This window comes from Labeo rohita, chromosome 18, assembly GCF_022985175.1.
Source record: "Labeo rohita strain BAU-BD-2019 chromosome 18, IGBB_LRoh.1.0, whole genome shotgun sequence".
Taxonomy (NCBI): domain Eukaryota; kingdom Metazoa; phylum Chordata; class Actinopteri; order Cypriniformes; family Cyprinidae; genus Labeo; species Labeo rohita.
Genome location: NC_066886.1, coordinates 31,133,164 through 31,149,129, shown reverse-complemented (window position 1 = coordinate 31,149,129; position 15,966 = coordinate 31,133,164). Strand labels below are relative to the sequence as shown.

The 15,966-nt window shown below is 36.0% G+C and overlaps 1 protein-coding gene across 1 annotated transcript in view; it reads right to left on the bottom strand.

Annotated features, from left to right (window-relative positions):
- cntn5 (contactin 5) overlaps positions 1-15,694 on the bottom strand; it is a 316,602-nt gene extending 300,908 nt beyond the window's left edge. Inside the window, 1 exon segment of the mRNA XM_051135268.1 lies at positions 15,252-15,694. The gene's annotated coding sequence lies outside the window, so the exon portion shown is untranslated.
- Between the last annotated feature and the right edge of the window lie 272 nt (positions 15,695-15,966).

The window sequence follows — 15,966 nt, the reverse complement described above, 5'->3', positions numbered from 1 at the left end:
ATATTTTGCTGGCTTATGTACTTACATTATCCCAGATGTTTCCAAGAATGTTTAAATCCTGAGAAATAATCTGTTTTAACCAGTGTAATGGACCGTGTCATTGTGTTGCCTGCCAATGGCGTCATACACCCTTGATTTTCCGTTTTATTTCGTAGAAAGCATTGAAACCCCAAAGACACTTTAATATGTTTTGCATTTTATTGGACAGGTGACGGATACACAGGTAAGTCTTAAGTCTTTAATACATCAGCTTTACATAATGCATCGGCTGTGGGGATGAAGACAACAACTCTCATGATTCCACACTCAATCACCACATCATCAAACTGTGCCTTTGGTTCTTTGTTTGTTTTGAATATGTGCCCTCTAGAGGCGAAAACTTACATATTGTGACTTTAAACTAAAATAATAATGTAGAAATGTTACCAACAAATGTTACCAATAGCTAGTTCAAACTCTAATTGTTAATAAAAAAATGGGCCCTATTTACTACTTCATTCTGCTATGCCAAACCCACTTTTCAGGTTATCGTTAACTAAAACTTTTTTTTTTCTTTAATAAAATAAAATAAAACACAAACCTATTTAAGGCTACATTTTACATTTATTTTCTAATTTAGTTTAAGTTGAAGCACTTAAAGTACTAACTGGAAATAAATAAAAAACTGATTTAAAAATAATTTATTATTATTATTATTATTGTTAATAATAATAATAATAGTAATAGTAATAAATTACTGAATTAAACAAGCATATAACAAAATCACTACAAGTTCAACTAAAATTAAAACTGAAAATAAAAAAATAAAAACAAACTCTATTATTATTGTTATTATTGTTGTTGTTGTTGTTGTTGTTGTTGTTGTTGTTGTTGTTGTTGTTATTATTATTATTATTATTATTATTAAAACCTAGTAAATAAATGATAAAATAACACTGACCCAATCAATCCTGAATGTATAAATTCAAGTCTTTACAACTGCTTTACATTTTCCCTCACTGAATATCCTGTTTCACTGAAATATGTCACAGTATGGAAGTAAAATGGGTTGCGAGTGTTTCACTTGATGTGAAGTCTGAAACAGCAGGCATAAATATTCACTTTCCCAAGATCAGTGTCTTTGTCTTGCCTCACATCTCGCTGACAGAGATCCAGCCCTGCCCCACCTCACAGCCTGCTATTTGACTTCCTTCTGCACCAGAGAGCCTCTCATTACTGTCCCTCCAGCTTTCAGATCCGCACCTGCCACGCGCTTGTTAGACCATTCAAAAATAACACATCAAAGCGAGAGACTCTTTAACACAGCCTGTCCAGATAAGGTCGCCTTTCTGTCACATGAAATCAAGAGAGAGCGAGAAAAAGTGAAGGAGCCCTTTCACAGCCGGAGGGTCCACAGACACCATTATCATCACTGGCATCGCATGCATGTGACAGCGCAGCACCGGTATCCCCACCCAAACACCGCACTTGCGCCAAGAGTTGAAGTGAGCAATCGTGATTGGAGGGAGCTGAGAATCACTGATGAATATGGGACAAATGCCTTTTTTTTTAATTAGAGGAAACACCAATTTATTCATTGTAGACCAGCAGTTCTTATTCCATGTCTCTCTTGTTTAACACACCTGATTCAGAAAACCAGCTTGTTAGAAGAGAGCTCCAGAAATGAACTATGTTCCGGTCCCTACATAATGTTCACTGCTCTCTACTCCCTGCAACAGCTGCAGTTTACTTCATTTAAGAACACGGATTTGCACTACACTACCTGCAGCATCTTCACACACAGACAAAACTTACTATAGTGTGAAGGGTTATTTTAACTGTAATCATGAAGTTTGCATAGTAGTCACGTCAAACGCACTTTAATGCCCTTTAAATGGAACTTATACACTTCTTATGAACTGGTATCATGACGGAATATCCTGTGATGTCTACTTTGCAGGGAGGACAATAAAATAAAAACAGTAAAACTGGTTTGCTGACAATTTGTGCTACCCTGTCATGTACACCTACCCTTACAGTAATAAAAATACAGTGTTGGTAGCTATCTGATAGGTAGCATTATTTTTCAGAACGCTGGAAAGCGAAACATGGAGCTGTAATCATAACTGTGTACGAAAACGATTACAAGTGCTCACTGTTTTTGTTCAGGACTTCAAGTGCAGGTCAGTTACATCTGTACATAGACTATTGTAGTTTTGTCTTTATTTACTTAGTTAAGCATTTAACTAGCAGACAAAAACACAACCCTCATGAAAATCAACTGTGGGTTTTAATAAAAATAAAACCAAAAACCATGGTTACTATAGTTAAACCATGGTAGCCACAAATTTTGCCACACTATATAGTTTCACCATGGTATTTGTAGTAGAACTCTGGTTATACAAATGGCCAAAAAACACATGGTTACTACATGTTTACCATAGGCCCAGTAATACCATGGTTAATTATCCTTAGGATAAAACTTGACCCACAATAATGCAAATACATGTTCATTTGATTATTCCATAAAGATATATTCAAGATGTAGATTTTATTGTACTAGTTTTGACATTTAGGCAGCTAAAACAATAACACATGGTCCTAATGTAATGCTGAAAATGTTCTAATATAAATGTAGGCCTATGTGCAAACAAATTACAATGAGGTGGCTGTTTTGCAACAAGGTGGAGATGTGTTGATGAAAAAAGTGACAGATACAAGAAAATTAGTGAACAAGTAAACACACATCATATTGAGCAACTGGTTGTAATCAAAAAGTTAGATTAAACTGGGAGCCATATATGCCACAAAGACGCAGAGTTTGTGTCCTGATTTGTGGACCTTTCCCAATCCCATTCTCCTTTCCAATTGTTTCCTGTCTCACCTCAAACTGTCCCATCAAAATAAAACCTTTACTGCTGAAGAAAAACAGTAGGCCTACAGCTAGGGTTTACAATCCAGTAGTGATACATTCTTTCCTACGATAGTGATCTCTTTAGTCTCTCGTTGAAAGTGTCTCTAAGCTCTCTTATTTCCCCGCCCTCCAGACACTCCTTGTCAGCTCGCTCCCCTAAATCTACACCTAATCTCAGATTTATCTGGGATCCAAAATTTGCTCCCATTCCAGGTGTTCATGCAAAGCTTTTTGTGCTTTCCTTTAAAACAGGGCTATGGTGTAAAGCTGAACTGTTTACCACGGAACAGATGACTGCTACTGCGCTGTAACGTACCCCATGCTGACATCTCCCAGTATGACCAGTTAAGAATAATTAAAACTGATTAGACTTGGAGGCCTCCATAAACAAAGGGCTTCAATTAGGTCGGCATCTGCTGAGGTTGAAGAGTTTCACTTTAAATGCAAAACAAGGGAGACACGTTCACATCGCTTCTTGCAAATGTGCTTTTAATATTTTATGCAAACCAAATTACTTGGACCAACAGTCAAATAGCTAAACCTCTGCGTTATTACCCGGAGTCGCTTTAAGGTGCCGCCAAGCGGGAAATAATTTGAAACCATACTGAGAGTATTCATTTTTCCCTTAGTGGTGTGAATTGGAGTGGATGGTGTCTAGATTGTGACACATCAGCGAGCTTTTATCCACCTTTTTCTGAGGTCTGATTGAGTGTCTTGTTTGGGATCTATCCGAATCTTCCTGCCCTTCATGACATTGCTCCACTGAAAAGAGATACAATTAAATCTGAAGTATCTCGTGAATATCTACTCTTCCTGGCATTGTAACCCTGCACAGGCGACTGCCTGAGGCTATTTGTGAATGATATGCGTAATGGGAACATGGTAACCTGAATGCCAACGCGGAAAGGGGAAAATTGGGTGAATCAATCATGTCGGGTGAGACACATTTGCTCAAATGCAGTACAGAACTGAAGTTTCTATGTTGAAGTTAATGGCGGGATTGTAAAATTGACCCTATTTACCCTCTGTATATGTTACTCTAAAAAATGTTTTTCTTTATGACCTTCATCATAACGATTTTCCTTTCGGATACAAGTACTTTCAATACTTACAGAAAGCTCCCATTCAACCCAAAGTACGCAACCAGGATGTTGATAACCTTGATTCATGGAAACATTTTTAGAGTCAGTCACCTAAGACATGAATTTCATGTGACTGACCACTCAATATTACAGAAAACGAACAAACAAACAAAATGATAATAATAAAAATAAATACATAAAGTAATTGGTGAAACATCTACTGTACATTGTTACTTTTGAAAAGCCATAAATGAAGAAAAAGCAGTAACACCAATTCTCACTATTAAGTAGTTGCTTATTAGCATACCTATTATTAAAGGTCCCATATTGTCAAAAGTGAAATTTCCTGGCTTTTTCATGATAACTGAGGTCTAGAGGCTATGTAACTACCATATACGTTTCAAAACAGTCAATCCACAGTAAAATACACAAAGCCTGCATAAAGTAGCTGTGCCTTTTCACAAGCCGCTGTGATTTCCGTAAAAATGTGACGTCCGACCTACTCAGTCACCGCCTTTAGTCACCACCCTGAGCACAAACCATCATCCCACCCTCCTTTTGCCAAACCCACAGACAACATCACGTTCATGCCAAAAACATCACGGAAACAAGTCGACAAAACACTGTTCAGTCGATGGATGTCAGGAAATGACATCATTGCACAGGCTTCCGAACAATATTGATATAAGAAACCAGTGGCACATCAGCTTTAGCCTCTTTCACACAGCAATTCCGGAAAATACACGGATAATGTGTCCCATGATTTGTTCCGGAATTGTTTAATTTGGTTCATTCACACAGTGATTTTCTGGAATCTGTGCCCATTGTGAAGAGTCGTACAATAACGGGCATCATCACTACAACACAGCCTTTATGGCATTGGTTCTGGCTTTCGTTCACACAGCTCTCGTTCCGGGACTGACCCCAGCAATGTTACTGGATTCCCAATCCGGGATCGTTCCCGAAATCAATCCCGGGACCTGTTTACATTCACACAAAAGGCACTCTGGCAACTTTCCTGCTATTTTCCGAAATCAACGTGCAGTGTGAAAGGGGCTTTACTAAAGCAATAGTTACGTAGCTTACTGCATTCGGTGTGTGAAAAAAAAAAAAGATAATAATTACCATTCTGAAACATCCTGTTGAGTATCACCAAGCCACAGCAGGCTACAGCATACATGACCCTAGTTACCTGTGGTTGGCCTGGCCGCGTGTCACTCAAAAATCAACAGGCCAATCAGAAGAGAGGCGCATGAATATTAATTGGACTGGCCAAAATCGACCTGTTCAGCTCCAAAGAGAGGCGCTGTAAAAATATATTGAGATGGTTTTTGGCACTTATACCGCAAATATATATTCTTAAGGACATCAACAGATAAAATAAACCTCCAGAAAGGTTACAATATCTGACCTTCAGCATATTGGCTGTTTAGTAGTACTTATAAAGCAGATATTTTGCATGACCATATTCTACACTCTAATTCTAACCAATACCTTAATTTAACAACTACTTTTCTAACTATTAATCAGAAGCAAATTGGGAGTTTATTGAGGCAAAAGTTGTAGTTAATAGTTTGTTAATAGCTAAAACTGGACCTTAAAAATAAAGTGTGACCGAAAAAGCCTCTTTTGCTGGCATATGATGTAATTATGTTATCTACAAGCAGGGATTAACTGCCAATCAGATAAACTTCGAACTCCTGTTTGAACAGTGCTCTGATTCAGAATCCCTCATTTTAATCCCCCCTCTCAAACCAGCTTCCCTCATTCTGGCATGCCATTTTTCACAATCCAATCAATTATTGACAAATACAATTAAGCCCTGTCCTACATTTTTCTCACAGAATATGCTGTTTCACTCAAATCACATAAAACAGTATAAAATGTGATGCGCACAGCAATCACCTTGATTTCAACAAAAATGTACTATTGACAAAGGCACTGCGTATTTTCTTACAGATGTTACAGTAGCTATGTTTCCATCCACCGTTTTTAATGTGCATTTTGGATGGAAATGCCAAGATGCACTTAAATTCTAATATATATATATATATATATATATATACAATAAGCCAACATATGCTGAGGCCATGAGACTCTGATACTGCAGATGTACCAGTCTGAGCCAAATACCATTAGGTTAGAAGTGAACTGCACTTCTGGGCAAGCGACCAGGTTCAGCTCCCCTCCGTGGCATCTTCTGCCCAGAAATAACTGTTAGCGACAGAAGATGAAGTGACTTTTCAATGCAGTTTCCCATGTAAATGGTTAGGGAGGTTAGTCTAAACCTTAAAGTGCCTCTTATACTTTGAGTTTGCAGTTCAGTTTGCTTAATAGTTAAAAAATCCTCTTTGTTCTATACTTTAAAGCCTTCCTCTAAAATAATCATATAAAATGTGCTCTCAGGGAGCACTGAGAGCTTCTTACTGGTTCAGAGCCCTAAATTACATCTACTGACTCTTGTCATATTTCAGTGATCTTTGTTAAATCATTTGCAGATGATGTTATAAATGCTTAATGCTTTTTTTTTTTTTAAAAAAAAGTATTTTTACTTTACCTTAGTCGAGTGTCAAATACTCCACCAATAAATTAATATAAAAATGATGAAATGGTTTCTAATAGAATTTATGACATGAGCTGTAATTAAGCCTTAAACATTAACACAATGGACTTTATTTATCAAAGTTTCATTCGCCAAATGCTTCACAGGAGTAACAAACCAACTATTCTAGCAGGTGAAGAAATGGCATAATTTCATACAAGTAAGGGACAAAATTTTGTATTTGTAAGTGACATTAAATTGTATGTAATAAATAAAAAGCATAACTAAATAAAATGTACTTTTGGAGTCACTAACACCTGTGTAAGAGTGTTAGATTAGTGTTTCTCAATTCTGGTCTATGAAGAAAGTTGAGAATCACTGTTTTCATAGCTATCCACAACAAAAAGGCTATTTAGTCTAGTAACCTACCAGTTAACAGCACAGCATTTAAACATATATTTAAAGTGAACCAGCCATGCCGAATTACACACATCGACCCCTTTCCCATCTATGCTCTACCCATGATGACCATATATGTAGGCATGGAGACATTTATCATCGGATATGCCATGAACCTGCCTGGTCTCAGACAAATATATCCAAAATGTCTGATTGTCAGTCAAGGACTTGAGTCAGAGAACTCTAAAGCTAAATAAAGTATGTTCTTTATTTTTTATTAAATAATGAGAATCTTAAAAATGAGCAAGCAAGACAAAAGCAACCAAAGGACCTGAAAAGCTACTGTACAAAAATAGAGACACTTACAGCATCTTGACAAGGTCAATATGTCTTCAAACACAGGCAGACTGCACATGTAGGTTGTTAAGCCGAACCATAATCCAAAAATGAAGATTTACTCAGAAGGGGGAATAAAAGACTGCATGAAAGGGGTAGACAAAATTAATTTCATTACTTTTGTGATGGAAACAATGAAGATTCACAGTTCAGTTATAGTGGATTTCTTGCCTTCACCAAGGCCTGCAGACCTACAAGAATCATGTGGGGAAATGAACTTTTGAAATAAGGTCACACAAATTTGTGTCAAGAACTGAGAGTGGCAGTTCTGATGAAGAGGCCTGTGGTCATCATCAGGAAAGAGTTGATGTGTCTGAATGACAAGCTGTCTAATTATTTCCTCGGGAGTTTGTATCTCTGAGCTACTGTCTGCTGACTGTTGAAGCATCAGGTCAGTGGCAGGTTGAATGCATAACTCTACATTCAACCTAATGTTTTATTGGCCAAGCATTTTAATACATCCAAGATGAATCATCAGTATTGTTGTTCCTTTTCTCAGTACGAGAAAGACTGTTCATTTTAATTGCATACTTGTTTGCTAAAAGGAACTTTAAAAAAAAAAAAAAAAAACATTTAGGAGTAAATTGACAAATATTGTGCACTTCAATCAGGATACTACATAGTGTGTTCAGAGAAATAAAATCAAGTCTACTAACCAGACACAGACTGAGAACCTATTGCAACACAGACAGACTTAATCGACTCTAACTCATAGACACTCAGCCTTTTCAGTTGTCACATATCTCACAATTTATAAATATATTACCAGCACTGTAAAGCTAAGAATACATGTTAGATGACATATCACCTAGATGATTTCACAAATGCAAACGCATATATTAAATGATTTAATGAATTAGAATATACATCCAATGTGGGGACTACAAACAACAGCAAAAGCAACTGCCCAGAACATTAATTTTAAGATCTTTACTTAAGGCTCCTGCTGTGAGAAATCCTGCAGACATTCTTGTCCATTTTCATTTATTAGTCGCATATCTCAGTCAGCGAAAAGCCCTCAAGGTCCTATTATCTTATCTCAGGAAAACGCTGCTGGTTTTCCCTCTGCATGTTGACATAGTTTCCTCAAGCCTCGCAGTGCATCTGTCACTTTCAATTAGCCCTGATCTCTGGACCGCTGGTTCATGTCAATAATCTTTACGTTGGGTGGGTGGTATGACCAACAACTTATGTCACTGTATGAGTAATTTTATAACAGTACGTGACATGATACACTGCCATAATATATTAATATACTAATTAAAACTACAAATATAAATGGACAGTTTGGCTTCTTAATACAAATAGTGTTCACCCAAACATTTAAATTGTAGTATATCATGATTTCTGCATAAATATTAAGCTGTTTTCAACATTGATAATAGGAAATGTTTCTTGAGCAGCGAATCAGCATATTAAAATGATTTCTGAAGGATCATGTGATATTGAAGACTGGAGTAATGATGCTGAAAATTTAGCTTTGCATCCCAAGAATAAATTACATTTTAGCAAGTAAAAACAACATTCCTATATCAATTATTTAGTTATAAATTATTAATAATTATTATATATGTACTATAAAGTACTAGTATAGTATATAGTATAAGTAGTATATTTCAGAAGTAGTCCAAGCCCAATTAATTTTAATTAAGGAAAAGTAATTAAGAAGAACCTGGCTATTTATTTATCTATTTATTTAAACCAATTAAAATGGACTAGGGGTCACTCACAACAATGTAGCGAGTGACAGGTCTATCAGGTAACACCTAATGTAAGATCTTTTATCCCATGTGTTTACAATCTACAAAGACAAATCTAACAAAGATAAACATTTTGGCAAAGAAATGTCTTTGACCATTTGTCACATGCAGAGCCATGTCAACGCAAGGTACAAGTGCTATTCACAAAGTACACACCCACATACGCATATGAGCACTGGAAAGTTTCTGGATAAAAAATTTGATCATATTTGGCATGATATTTTTATTTTAGCATTTCATTTATTTATTTTATTTTAGTATCAATTTTGTGCCAAAGTGCAAGTGCTTTTGACAAAGCTAGCTCTGAATCACATGTGACAGCACACAGTTGTACTTTATTGTTTTATTATAATAAAGTACAAAACCATTTATATACTGTAAGAATGGATTAAAAAAAAAAAAAAAATCTGTGAAATGTTAAGATGAAGACATCAGACCATGTCAAACTGTGATGAAAATTAAAACCTAAATTAAACTGCTATGTGAACTTTAAAGCATATACAGTGAGCTGATATTATGTTAATAAACTTACTTTAATAGACTTTGTCTGTGGGGATATGGTCAAAATTACTTTTTTTTTAAATATAGAATACAGTATAGCCTATCATCACAGGCATAATTCAGGGTAGGGACATGTCTCCACTACTCTTTGTCATGGCCGGTTTGGTCCCCACCACTTTTTTTTTTTTTTTTTTTTTTTTTTTAAATAGCTCACGGCAGGGATGGTTCTAATACAGAAGCATGTCCAATTGATGAACAGAAGTTTTCATTTTGTTACTGGGCATTAAAATGAGAGGCAGTCTGGCACTTGAATTTGTCATTTTAATCCCCACTCACAATATACTTTACATCCACTGACAGTTTTAGTATTTTGAACACAAAAACATTATATTAAGGCAGATTAGCTCCAGAATCCCTTGTGTTACCAAACAACCAATGCATCATGTTGATGTCCTAAAGCTGATATATACAATGATTTACAAATCTCAAAATAAAATCTATCATAAATTCAACTGGAGCACTTAAATTTCTGACAACTGCATTTCATGTTGAAATAAGCCACTCACTGTGCAAAACTGTTTCAATGATTTTGTATGTTTAGCTTCTAACCATAGTATTATCAACTGTTACTTTTTTTTCCCCCCTACTGGAGAAAGCAATATTATGAATAGAGGACTTATATTTTAACTGGAAGCAATGGTTTGAAAAAACAAACAAACAAACAAACAAACAAAAGATATCTTAATGATGGATTTGTTTTTTACAAACATGCAGCTTTTTGTGGATTATTGTGATGTTGTTTATATCAGCTGTTTGGACTCTCATTCTGACGGCACCCATCCACTGCAATGACACATTTCTTAAAATCTGATGAAGAAACAAACTCATCTACATCTTGGATTTTCTGAGGGTGACTACATTTTCACCAAATGTGACCCTGGACCACAAGACAATATTTGGCTGAGCTACAACTACTTAAAAATCTGGAATCTGAGGGTGCAAAAAAAAAAAAAAAAAAAAAAAAAAAAAAATAAATCTGAGAAAATCATTTAATCATTTTAACTCATACAAAGTGTTTTTGGCTGTTTCTGTATACCCCTGCTACTTAAGACTAGTTCTGTGGTCCAGGGTCACAAATGTTTATTTTTAGTGGACTGTTCCTTTAATATTCACAAGCTACTACATTTTTATGTAACAAAATCACAACCAGAACATCACACTCTCTCTCTCTCTCACACACACACACACACATTTCCAAAGCTTCAACACTGTCCCCACATTTTAATGTGTAGTGCTGCCCAAGCACCCCACTCAACCTACCAAGACAGAGTTAAGGCCAGAAAGACACATTTCTCATACTAATCTAGCTATGCAGCCTCTCTATAAACCCTCACAGAGATAGAGGGTAAAATTAGTCGAATACCATTTTAGAGTAATTTACATCAAAGTGCGTGGTGTTCCATAGCGCCTCTGAACCCCAGAGGAGATGGGCACATCTGACCGCACGTTTAATAGCGCAAAAAGCATATATTGCAGTCAATTACAGTAGTATGCGTACAGTGCGTTTTGTATGTGTGCTTGTGTGTCAAATAGTGAGTGAACTTGGGCAAGTGCAAGAACTGTATCCCTTAATAAAGCATGCACCAAAGGAAAAGTCTCTTTTTTTTTCCTTCAGCAAAAATACGTAGGTTACTAATGATGGCAGCAGTACTCCATTGAATCTATTTACAGATATTTTACAGTTAAAACTCATGTTTTTATTTGCAGTCATCCAGTGCATACACAAACCGTTTTTCTTCAGCTTATTATTATGCAGTACATGTAATCATGTGTGCCTGTTTGTTACCAAATTGTGTGGCTGTTATGTGTTTGGCTGAAATACACAGAAGTAGGATGAATGTGGGTGGTACGACTACAGCGAAATTAGTAATGGGCATTAGCCGCATCAGCTTTAAGAACGTTCAACAAAATAAATAAAAAATAAAATCTCAGATTCTTTATTTCTCCTTTTTTCTTATGACACTTCATAAATGCTAACTCATTTATAGTGCAAACACATTTAAATTAAGCAATATCACACAAGTAAGAGTGTAGCCGTACTGTAATTCACAGTCATGCTGATATTCAGTGCAGTGCCATGATTGTGGGTGTGCTTATTTTTTAAACGGTTTAATAAATAAAAAAAGTAATTAATATTGAACAACTTGTTTTGGTAGGATAGATTAGAAAAGTAAAGACTTTTAAGTTGTTACAATTTATAAAAAAAAAAAAAAAAACAGAATTAAAAAAAATAATGTGAGATAATTTGTTATACCAGTTATACTGCAACTGTTTACTATTTACTTTTCACTGTTTAACAATAATCACTATAACAATAAAAATTTGCACTACACGGTGTAAACTATTTTAAACATTTGTACTGTTCATTAAGATTTTGCGTGTTTTGCATGAATATTTTCATGACAAATAAATATTGTTCTCAGTAGCCTGAAATATCCTTGAAAAAAAATAAATAAATTGATAACTGAATTCAGTTATGATTTAATGTAAAATATGAATCAATGTGCCCAAACAGAAACATAGAATTACATAGAGTATTACTGTACAATGTTTTTATAAAGGCTTCATTTTCTGTAATTTCCCCACTTTAATTCTGTAATTAAATATGCCTTGGATATTTATTCTTTCTTTGGGAGATTTATCCAATTTAAACCAGTTTATAAGATAAGCAAAGTTTTAAGAAGTGTAAAATATTGCATTTAGGGAAAGACAGAAATATTGATCCAAGTAAAAACGCAGCTTCTTCAAAGCAACATTTTTCAGAGAGGTAATGCATTTCCATTTGATTCTTATTTTCCATGCTCATAACAGGGTCTGTGCTATTACGGCACACGCCGCATCTTCAGTGTTTTGCACCGCGAGTTACTTTTGTCTCCTCAGAAAAGAGTGACTTCCATTTGCTTTAAAGTACTGGCATGGAAAACAAGACATGGAGATGTGAGAAACAACAGAAACCCTGGCATGAAGTTTTTGTAAAAGCCTCTTTGAAGACTCCACATGAACGGGTCATGTGAGTAAGTGTGTGTCTGCGGTGTTAAGTCTCCTGAATGAAGGTCTGACCCAGTTGGAGAGTGTCTGAGGTGTTGCTAAGTAACTACTCAAACGGGTCATGCACAGGAGCTGTGGTGAACACCGCATGTGGCCACACCGGGGTGTTTATAACACTATGCCACATTTTTCCATGTTTGTCCGATTCCTTTTGTTTATTTTCATAATATGAAATATTTATCAAATGGGTCATATTTATTGACCCAGATGTGTATTTTCTTTACACTGTTACTCTTCCAACATAAACTTATACCATTTACACTCAACAATAATTAGCTTTCACTTTTGACAGATAAAAAATAAGTAGTGAAAACAACAATAGTTCATTTGCAACTACTTCATTCACCTGAGTATTGTAAGAATTTACTTACAATTTTCACCGTTTCATTCATATCCTCTAATAACACTTAGTGGACAAAACACAAATAAAAGCACAGCAGTGCCACTGAAATTCATTAATTGCACCCTGCTGCAATGCACAGAAGATGAAACAGACAATGACTGCAGACAGAAACGGATATTAATATCTTCTAATGCTAAGAGCGGCTGTATTAAGAGTATGCAAACATAACATCTCTAATATAATAACCACCAGACTCTGAAAATGCACACAGACACTATTTTTCTCCTCAGATCTTTAGTCTGTGGTATTTGGCTGGCCCCAATGTGAATTCTGCGGGTACTATAATCAAAGTACCCAATGAACGCGAGAAGCCTTTTTACGTTCCTACTGTGTGTGCGAAGGAGAATCTAATCAACTTGCTACCCACAAAACAGCAGGGTGCTCCGATTTCATATTTACTTGCAAAGCTAAAACAACCTCATTAAAGTGTTACACACTAATTTAACTGCAAGACAAAAGATAAATTAATGTACAAGGGAGACACATCTTTATGGATCTTAATATGTTCCATGGAAATCGGATGACTGCTGGAGGCCATCGCGATCAAAAACATGTAATTCACTTTAAGAAATGACTTTGCCTTGTGAAAACTATCAGCATTATGCATGAATTCAGTTCATTTATAGACTTGGTTGATAAATGCTGTTTACAGTTTTAACCATGGGTGAGGTGGATGACACTTAACAATAAAGTTTCTATGCAAGTTCTAATGTGTAAAGAGGCAAAAGAAAAAGAGAGTGATTTTATCTTATGGCTGTAATTGACTATTAAAATTTCAGACTGAGAATCGAAGAGAACTGTTTTTTTTTTTTTTTTTTACTTTGAGATGTGATATTGTGCAGTTCTTACTGCAATTACTGGTAGAGTACCTGATCTGACCCTTAAATTATACTACTTAAGTTGGTTCAGTCATTTGCCTTGCACAAAAAAAAAAAACTTAATTTAGAAAACTTAATTTAGATTATATTTTAAAGTGTAATGATAGACCAAGAAACTGTAAAAAAAAAGTTTTCTGTTTAGCAGTTAACAAGCTTGTGAACAAAGATAAAAATTCCAACAACATATGTATGTCAAAAAGCAAAGAAAATATCACACAGTTCAACAACACTAGAACGAACAGAAAAGTCTTCATTTTGGAAGCTAGACATAAGAGCAAATACTGCAGGAAAGTGTTTCAGCAAGAAGCTGAAAGCTTACATCAAAGTAAATTCAGTCTGAAAACTTTCCAGAGCTTGCTCATGGGACATTTTCATGACATGTTTCCAGTCCGAGGGATAACTTCGAAGAGAGAAATTAAAATATTGCCGGGCCGAAAGAAAACAGTAGAACTGTTCAGAATCACACTTTGTTTCTTTGACTGATCTGTGACAACCAACATTCAATAAATCTAGCAAAAGTCATTTCAGCATGCCATGTTGCAAATAAACTCACTCTGCCTCCAAAATGAATTACCTTGACTGAGTTTCGCTGTTACTGTTAAACCAGACCACTGTTTAAACCAATCACAGCTCATCTATTCCTCCCAAGAGTGAGCAAATCACTAATGAGGTCAATATCATCAGTCATCTGACAATTATAAGCACATGGAGATTAGAGTAGCAGTACAACAAAACAGTTGCAAAGAAAGAAAGTTCAATAACTCAGCTAAAAAGTTTTCCAGCACAACCTAGTTGCATGCATGTGAACTTGTTCAGGGTTTACAAACAGCTGATTTCCATGACTAATATTTTATATAGTAACATATATATATATATATATATATATATATATATATATATATATATACACTGTTTCAATTTTTTATTCATTTCAGTGGCTGTTTGGAAACTACGAATTATTATTTATTAATTAATTTGTATATTTTGTATTTATTTATTTTTCAGGTTTTCCATGACACTATGGACTGTGAATATCCAAACATCTGGGTGAACGTCTATGCATGTTCACAATGCAGGCATGCCACCATTTCTGATCGTTTTAGTACCAGCTGTACAACCCTATCACTTATACCAATACAGGGATGCAGTATGATACAAATCGGCACTTGCAGTGTTTTTACAGTGTATCATCACCGTGCAACTTGCTTCAGGTGGGACACATGAAACTCTCAGAGCAGCTGTAATTGCATTGATAAGCAGCATGTTCAGCAGAAATCAGACCGACTTACTCTGGATGTTGCGAGAAGAGAAACAGCCTACTCCTCCTTCCTCTTCTTCCGTCCGTAAAGTGATGCTGTGTGCTCACGGAGTGTCAGATAGTGACAGGTTTTCATGCACAAAGCCAAACATAGATAGAGAAAGAAACCCAGACGCTTCAATCCCGCAAGCTTGCTGTATCTCTACAGGACGCGCCGTTGCGCGCGGCAGCGCATCCTTCAAATGTGTGCGAGGCGCGCGATCTCCTCCACCTTACCGGCTGTGGTCCAAACCTCACCTACGATTCCTCCTCAGACGCCTCTCTCCCTCCCCTACGACTGAAGCGATGTGAAGCAGAGAGAGAGGATGCGCAGTGGCTGGCGGAGCGTCTCACTTCTTGCACGGCGCGTGCTGGAGTCTCGGGCTGTGAGTGACTGTTTGAAGCAGATCGCGCGTCTCAGCCTAGTCCTGAAAAAGCTGCGCGCAACTGCAAGCGCGCACACCTCACGGCAGACTTCATTCAAATAAAAACCCGTTTGATGTTTTAAAATACAACTATGAAGAAACGTCCCATCCCGATTTTTTACATTTTATTTTCTATTTATACGCAATTATATTTACATGAAAACTTTGGATACGTAGTCGCGATTAACTGTTATAAACAGTGTTAAAAGACTTACCAGCTATGCTACTAAAACAAAATCGACTTTGAAAATCGCTTGTACTGTAAAAAAAAAAAAATCCTCC